Below are 9,242 nucleotides of genomic sequence, written 5' to 3' on the forward strand. Positions count from 1 at the left end.
AAGTCTTCCGCTGTGCAATTGCTCATTTTAAAGATATTACTTGGAGTCATTCATGACATATTTCAAAAGACGTTACATTCGAGTCGTTGAGTTCATCAAGATTATTATTAAGTCAATTATAGTTAGATATATTATAAAATGGTATGCACGCCGTTAACTTTCGATGTAATGAAAGATTGTCTTTTCAAAAATGAATGCAATGTTTGTAAAATGTATCATATAGAGGTCAAGTACCTCGCGATGTAATCAACTGTTGTGAATCGTTTATAATCGATATGGACTTCGTCCGGATGGATTAGGACGGGTCTCTACAATTATCCCTCTAGGATATTTTACTGATCGATCGGCTAGTTATATGCTTATTCGTGTTGGTTTCAATTCTCTGAGGTCTAGTTTAGCGTATAGTGAATACGGCATTAAATTTATACTAGCACCTAAGTCTGCCAATGCTTCTATTGAACTAAGACTACCCAGAAAACATGGAATTGTGAAACTTCCGGGATCAGAGAGTTTTTCTGGTAGTTTATTCAAAAGTACTGCAGAACAATTAGCGTTTATTGTAACAGCTGAGAGTTCTTCCATTTTCTTTCTATTTGTGATTAGATCTTTCAGAAATTTAGCATATCTAGGCATTCCTGAAATCACATCAATGAAAGGAAGATTGACATTTATTTGTTTAAACATATCCAAGAATTTAGATTGCTCGACTTCAAGTCTTTCTTTTCTCATTTTACTCGGGTAAGGAAGTGGTGGTTGGTATGGTTTAATATAAAGTTTTGCCTTAACTGTGTTATCTTCATTCACCTTTTCAACTACCGGATCTTTTTCCCTATCTTGATCAGGCTGTGGTTTTTGTGGAGTAGGAATAGAGTTATCTGAAATTACATGTATTTTAGGTGGTTTAAGTGTAATACCACTTCTCGTGGTAATGGCTTTGGCTGTTTCATTCCGGGGGTTAGCATTTGTGTCGCTGGGTAGACTCCCCGGTTTTCTTTCACCTATCAACCTTGCTAGGTTGCTTACTTCTTGTTCCAAATTTTGAATTGAAGCTTGTTGAGTTCTAAATGCTTGAGCATTTTGTTCATTCGTTTGTTTCTGAGATGTGAAAAAATACGTTTGAGATTCAACTAGCTTCGACATCATATCTTCTAAATTTGGGTTTTTATCATCGGTTTGTGGTGGTTTATTTTGAAAAATAGGTCTTTGCTGGTTGTTATTATTATTGGATACTTGTTGATTGCTAGGACCTTGTTGATTGTTGTATGGAATATTTCGGTTATAATTCTGATTTTGATTGTATATTGGTCTTGGCGGTTGATAATTATTCTAATAATTATTTCCAGGTCTTTGGTTCATGTATGAAATATTCTCTCTTTGTTCCATTGTTTGTTCAATACTGAGACAATCTTTTGTCAAATGTGATCCTCCACACTGCTCACAACTAATTCGTATTGCGTGAATATATTTAGTCATCTTTTCCATTCGTCTCTCGAAAGCATCTATCTTTGCGGAAATGGAATCAAAGTCATGGCTAGAATCGGCTCTAGCTGCTTTAGATGATCTAACGATGTCTTTTTCTTGATGCCACTAATGTAAGTGGGAAGCAGTGTTATCAATAATTTTGTAAGCTTCAGTTGCGGTTTTCTTCATAATGGAACCACCAGCTGCTATGTCGATGTCTTTTCGTGTAGTAATATCGCATACTTGATAGAATATTTGTACTATTTGATAAGTATCTAAACCATGTTGAGGACATCCTCTCAACAATTTTCCAAATCTTGTCTACGCTTCATATAGAGTTTCATTTGGCTTTTGTGTGAACGTAACTATTTCTCCTTGAAGTCTCACGGCTTTAGATGCCGGAAAGAATTGTTTAAGAAATTTTTCAACTAAGACATCCCATGTATCAATCGCCCCTTCAGGTAACGATTCTAACCAATCTTTGGCTTCTCCCTTTAAAGTCCAAGGAAATAACATGAGATAGATCTGTTCATCCTCAACTTCTCTGATCTTAAATAGAGTACAAATCCTATTAACGGTTTGAAGATGTTCATTTGGATCTTCCTTCAGCGCACCACTAAATTGGCATTGATTAGTTACCATGTGTAGAATTTGTCCTTTGATTTCATAATCTGGCGCATTACTGTCTGGTTGAGTAATTGCGTGACCTTGGCCAGTGCGTTTAGCCCTCATTCGGTCTTCCATACTTAGAGGTTCCAGATTTTCCATGATTGAATTTGTTGAATCTGAATCACTAGAGGATTTTGATTTAATAGTTTCTTCCTCGACAATCTCTGGATGAGTAATTTGTGGTTCAGGATCTCTGAATTATCCCTGAATATCCTCCGGATTCTCAATTGTGAGGTCGGGTTCAAAAAATGGATTATCAGAAATTTGAATTGGAGTACTTGGTCGACTAGATGACGATTCTAAAGAAAAATCAACGGCGACAATGTTGGCTAGATGTCTTGATCGAGTTATAGGTGGTGAACGTATGAAAGGTGGTGAACGTTTTGCTCGGTGGATTCACTGAATGTCCTATTAGTTATAAAGATAAAAATTATATAAGTTATCAAATTAATAGACTTTTCTGATTTTGCCCACGTTTCAAATAGCCAATAGATGCAGCAGGTAGCCAGGACCCTTTAAATCGGAAGCTCACAACTCGCCACTAACAAATCCAACTATTACTACGAACCAGAAAATTTTGGATGTCTATCAATTTAACCGCTTAAAATAATTTTTTGTCGAAATTTAAAGAAAATAAAGAAAATTCTATGTCCTAAAAACTAAAGCGTCGAAATGAAAAAGAAAAAGAGTGCGTCGAAAAACGTCGAAAAATAAAAAGTCGAAAAATAAAAATAAGAAAGAAAAACGTCGAAACTTAAAAGTCTAAAAACTAAAAATTAAAACTTATGTCTAAAGGTATTAAAACTTAAAGGAATTCTATATCCAAAACGGTAATAACTTAAAAAGGCACTAAAACTTTATTTAAAACTAAAGCGATAAACAACGTCGTAAAATTCTAAAGCGTCTAAATCTTAATCTAAAGAAAAAGCACTTAAGGGATTTTACGGCAAATCTTAGAAATCGAAAAATAAAAATAAACCACGGTAAAATCTAACTTAAAACTAATTATGAACGATAAAATATACAATATACGAATAAACAATTAAAAAGATACAAAGTTTAAAAATAAAACTAAAGTTATAAAAAATACAATTTTTTATAAAAAAATATTATTTTTATATTATTATTTTATAAAAGTATTAATTTTATAAATTAATAAAACTAATTAAAACTTAAAAATACAAATTTAATTAAACTAAAACTAATTAATATTAAATATAAACCCTAATTATAATTAATAATAATTAATTTTTAACCCTAATTTCGTAATAAATGAGGTACCAGGTCGCAGATGTCAGACGGCTCCGCGAGTGCGGATGTCTAGTGCCCAAAAACTCCGTGAGTGCAGAGGATGCAGATTCAAACAAGCTGTAGGTTCAAATTCGTTCGGCAGGTTTAGTTTTTTTTTTATATATTTTCCGGTTTTAGTTTTTATAAAATATAACTTAAATAAAACTTATATTTTAGCAATTACTTATTAGATTTTTATAATTAAAAAAAATAAACTTTTTAATTAAAACACCTAAATAGATATATATTTTTTTTATGTTTTTATATTTTTGTTTTTAATATTTAAAACTTATATTTTTACAAAAATAGATTAAAACTTAATAAAAATATCTTTTTTATGGCGTTTCGCTTTGGCTTTAAGTTATCCCCGACAACGGCGCCAAAAATACTTGATGTTTTACGAGGTGTATACGAAATAGTTATATTTTTACAGCGAAATATTATTAAATACAATACAATTTTACACAAGTTATTTATTTATTTATAGAGTGGATATACCTAAACTTTGCTACAACACTATAGGCAGTGTACCTAATCGTAGAGTAGTGTAGTTTTTAGTAGTCGGTTCGTTCCGCAGGGAGCTAGCCAAGTTTAACACTATATTTTATTTTAAACTATATTTGTATATAAATATATATATATGTAGTATTATTATTATAAAAAGGAGGTTTTACCGTTTAATGACCGGTTTGTCGATTTTATGTCTTAAGTCACAATTAAAACCTAATGTAAAATATTAAAAATAAATATAACTTAATTAAAAGCGTAAAGTAATTAACGATAAATAAAAGTGCAATAAATAAAATGACAGTAAATAAAAGTGCGATGAGATATAAAATAAAGGAATTATGCTTATTTAAACTTCCATAACCATGATATTTGACGTGTTGATTTTAATCTATTACCATGGGTTAATTGTCCTTTGTCCTGGATTATTCGATATGTTCATATGGTTTTGTCCATAATAGTCCATCAGTCATAATTATAAAGTGCGAGAGTCTTCGTCAAATTATCCTTATACCCGAAGTCAAATATTCCAACTAATTGGGGATTCGAACTGTAACAAGGTCTTAATACTTTGTTTAATGAATACACCAGGTTATCGACTGCGTGTAGTCCAAGGTTTTAATACTTTGTTAACAATTACACCAATTACCCTTGAATGTAATCCACCCCTGTTTCAACGAGTCCATTGACTATTAATCCATCCCCGTGTCCGATAAAATGAACAATTATTGGTATTTATAGATATCCCGCCCACCGTACCCGATTAAACGTATGTGGTTATTTATATATACACCAAATTGTAACCTTTATATTAAATTAACAAGATATCATTTAGTTAATTAAATATAAGCCCATTAATAGCCCATAGTCTAATTTCTACAAGTGTCGTTCTTTTGTCCAAACCCCAATTATGGTACAAAGCCCAATAACCCCGTATTTATATTTAGCTGAACATCACGATTACTTCGATTTAAATAAGCATAATAATAACTTAGCTACGAGACATTAATTTAAAAATGTTGAACATAACTTACAATGATTATTAATAGCGTAGCGTTACACGAACAGAATTTCGACTTACAAACTTAAAACATTCGCCAACATAACCTTATAATTATTAAACTTAAATTAAAATTAAAATTATATATATATATATATATATATATATATATATATATATATATATATATATATATATATATATATATATATATATATATATACGTATATAGAAAAGAAAGAAAAAGGGTGAGTGAAATCGATCAGAATGCGCGGCCTTTTATAGGCCCACTCGATCACTGTGTAACTCCGCGAGTGCGGAGGTTTTGTTCCTCACAGCTCCGCGAGTGCGAAGCTCTGGATTCCAGCTCATTGATCAAATCCAAAACGTGGGCTGCGTATAATTATAATATATAATAATATATATAATTAATTATATATTATATTATATTCTTGTGCATAGTTGACTTGTAATTTTTGGTCTGTTGCGTCGCGCGCTGAAAGTTGGTTCATGTCTCGGTTCCGGATTTTCGAACGCCTTTTCGTACGATTTAATATCTTGTAGTTTGCGTTTCACGGCTTGTACTCTTGTAATTATAGACGTTTCCAATCAATAATTTGAACCACTTGGATTGTACTTTGTACTTTTTAGCTTTTTGGTCATTTGCGTCTTCAATTCGTCAAATCTGTCTTTTGTCTTCACCTTTTATTATTTAAACGAATATAACTTGTAAATAGAACAATTGCAACCAAAAGCTTGTCTTTCTTGAAGGATAATGCTATGAAATATATGTTCATTTTTAGCATTATCACCTTATCTAGACAAATTCATCATCGTATTCTTCAAAGACATCTGAATCTACTCCAACGGTGAAAAAGGAACACGAACAACATCTTCATCTTGTGCACGAACTCTTGAGAAAAGAACAACTCTATGCCAAGTTTTCAAGTGTGAATTTTTGGTTACATGAAGTCCAATTTCTAGGCCATGTTGTTAGTGGTCAAAGTATTAAGTCGATCTCGCAAAAATCGAAGCCATACGTAATTGGGAAACCCCCATGACTCCGACTCATATTCGTAAATTTTTGGATCTCGCCGGTTATTAGCGAAGATTCATTTCTGACTTTTCCCGTTTTGCTCATCCTTTAACCTCGTTAACTCACGAAAGGAAAGAAATTCGTTTGGTCCGCCGAACAAGAGTCGGCATTTCAAACCTTAAGGAAAAAGTTAACCATCGCTCCAATCTTATCTCTTCCCGAAGGCAATGATGATTTCATTGTATATTGCGATGCCTCGAAACATGGTTTCGGGTGTGTATTGATGCAACAAAAGAAAGTTAATTGCTTATGCCTCTCGACAATTGAAAATCGATGAACAAAGCTACACGATGCACGATCTCGAACTTGGAGCCGTTGTCCTTGCACTTAAATTGTGAAGACACTATCTTTATGGAACCAAAAGTACCGTTCTCACCGACCACAAAAGCCTCCAACACGTTTTCGATCAAAAACGACTCAACATGAGACAACGACGATGGATTGAAACTTTGAATGATTATGATTGTGCACTTCGTTACCATCCGGGCAAAGCAAACGTTGTAGCTGACGCCTTAAGTTGAAATGATTATGATTGTGAACGCAGTACGTTCTCATTAGTCCCATAGCGAGGTATTTGACCTCTATATGATACGTTTTAGAAAAGATAGCATTCGTTTCATAAAAGGCACATCATTATTATACATAATGCATGTTTTAAACAAGTGGGCGATTATTTAAGAAATAATCCCCAAAATACATCGGTTTCCAAATACTACACACGTGACGTAACAGTCGAATATAATACATGACAAAGGTTTTATTGAATGCAACACTTTATTTAAATAAAAGTATGAGACTCCATGCACAGCTTGCTCAGATAATGCAACAGCGGAAGACTTTCTTAAGGACCTGAGAATAAACATGCGTAAACAGTCAACACAAAGGTTGGTGAGATATATAGGTTTATCAGCGATATAAATATAGACCACAAGATTTCATAGTTATAAATATATGTACACTCGCAAGTGTATAAAAGTATTCTATAAGTTGTTGAGCGCTTCGGTAACCATACTTAACCCTTAATGTGGCATATTCCCTTTATTATGAAATCTCCCTACACTGTACCAAGTGTAGTAAAAATGAAGTACTATGCAACCGTTTACGATACTAGAGCGACTAGCCCGTTTGGAGTTGTTAAACCCGATAGATCTATCAATAGGATTCACGTATACATGTTCTTACAACATGTAAATATTAGTTACCAAGCTATTAGGGAAGATATGCAAAGTGGTACAACTCAACGTAGAATATATTTTAAGTACTTGTGTCTATGACGTAAAACATAAAATGCATGTATTCTCATCCCAAAATATTTGTAGAGTTTAAAAATGGGACTATATACTCACAGTAGTAAAAGTATATTAATAATAAGTTTTCAACTTATTAAAAATATGACCGTCGTCCTTGGATTCACGAACCTATAACAATAATAACGATTCAGATAATAATACGACATATGAATAAAATAAAGCAAGTTCATAGAATATTTATATAATAATTTTTAACATTTTATGTTAGTAGTCTATTGTTAGTAGTCCAAAAAGTCCAACAGTCCAATAATCGGTGTATATATATATATATATATATATATATAATCTTAGAATTACCCCACGATGTATTGTATACGTATTGTCTTTGCATCAACCCAGAGACGTATTGTATACGTATTGTCTTAGAATTAACTAAGACGTATTGTGTAAGTATTGTCTTAGGATTTATCAAAACGTATTGTATACTTATTGTGTTAGGACGTACCAAGAATATTATTATACATATATACAACCACAGAATTAACCAAGATTATAATATTTTGTTATACTACTAATAACATGTCCAAATATATATAGGATATAGGAAAATTTTACAAGGATATGGTTAATATAGTTTTTATAATATAAATTTCGTCCATACAACGTTAATTTTAGCAGATTTTGTTTTGCTCGCCAAATATTCATTACAACTCCGTTTAAAGTGCATAAAATTGCTATGGATTCATTAAGAAGTAAATTTTACAAAACCAATTCGAAAAGTTCATCCCAAGTAGTAATTTTTAGAGCTTTACCCTCTTTTTGTGTCGGTGGAAAGATTTGGAAAAATCCCGGCATCCACCCAATATATGATTTTTGATAAAATACTTCCACTTTGTCTAAAATCATGAAAAAAATATTGGAAGTCTTATTTACATATATTAACATATTTCCAAAGTCTTAGCCTCGAACACAAAGTCTAAGATAGGTTTTTAATTCCCAACCCAAAACAGCCCGCTTTTTACCGAATGGAGATTAAAGGATATATGTTAAGTTTCAAGGTGTTCTTCATATGTACAAGTTATAAGTTCTTATATTAACTTAATATAACATCATAATACATATAAATAAGTGTTATTAGAGTTAAGTTAGAAAGATTAGATTAGTTTTTCAAACAAGCTTGGTGTTCACCAAAATAAGTTCTAGTTTTTACAAGTTTTATAAGTATAATAAGATAGCAACTATACAAGGAATTGTGACGACCCGGAAATTTTCGACCAAATTTAAACTTAATCTTTATATGAATTCAACATGATAAGCAAAGTATATAATGTTGAGTTTAGAAAATTTTGGAAACAATGTTCATATATTCAATTGACCTTCGACTGTGCCCGACGATTCACGAACAATTAATTGTAATTAAGCATGTATATATATATATATATATATATATATATATGATTTTATACATAATTATTATATTATGTATATATAGAAATATATAATATTTCTATAATGAAATAATGTATTATTCTAAATAAATATATATAATACTTACATATATAAAACATTTAGATTTTCATAATTACATATATAATTATAACATAATTAGTATGTAAACATATATTATAATATATTTATATTAAAATGTATAAATATATATTATTCAGTATATGTTATAATACATATTATATATTTATTAAGTATTACATAATAAAATGTGATATTAATAAATTAAATTTAAATGCAAATATAGTTGTTGTAGTAATATTATAAATTAAATTTAAATGCAAATTAAATTTAAATGCAAATATATATATATATATATATATATATATATATATATATATATATATATATATATATATATATATATATATATATATATATATATATATATATATATATATATATATATATATATATATATATATATATAGAGAGAGAGATATATTAATACAACTAAACATAT

Source organism: Rutidosis leptorrhynchoides, chromosome 7 (assembly GCF_046630445.1).
Source record: "Rutidosis leptorrhynchoides isolate AG116_Rl617_1_P2 chromosome 7, CSIRO_AGI_Rlap_v1, whole genome shotgun sequence".
NCBI classification, from domain to species: domain Eukaryota; kingdom Viridiplantae; phylum Streptophyta; class Magnoliopsida; order Asterales; family Asteraceae; genus Rutidosis; species Rutidosis leptorrhynchoides.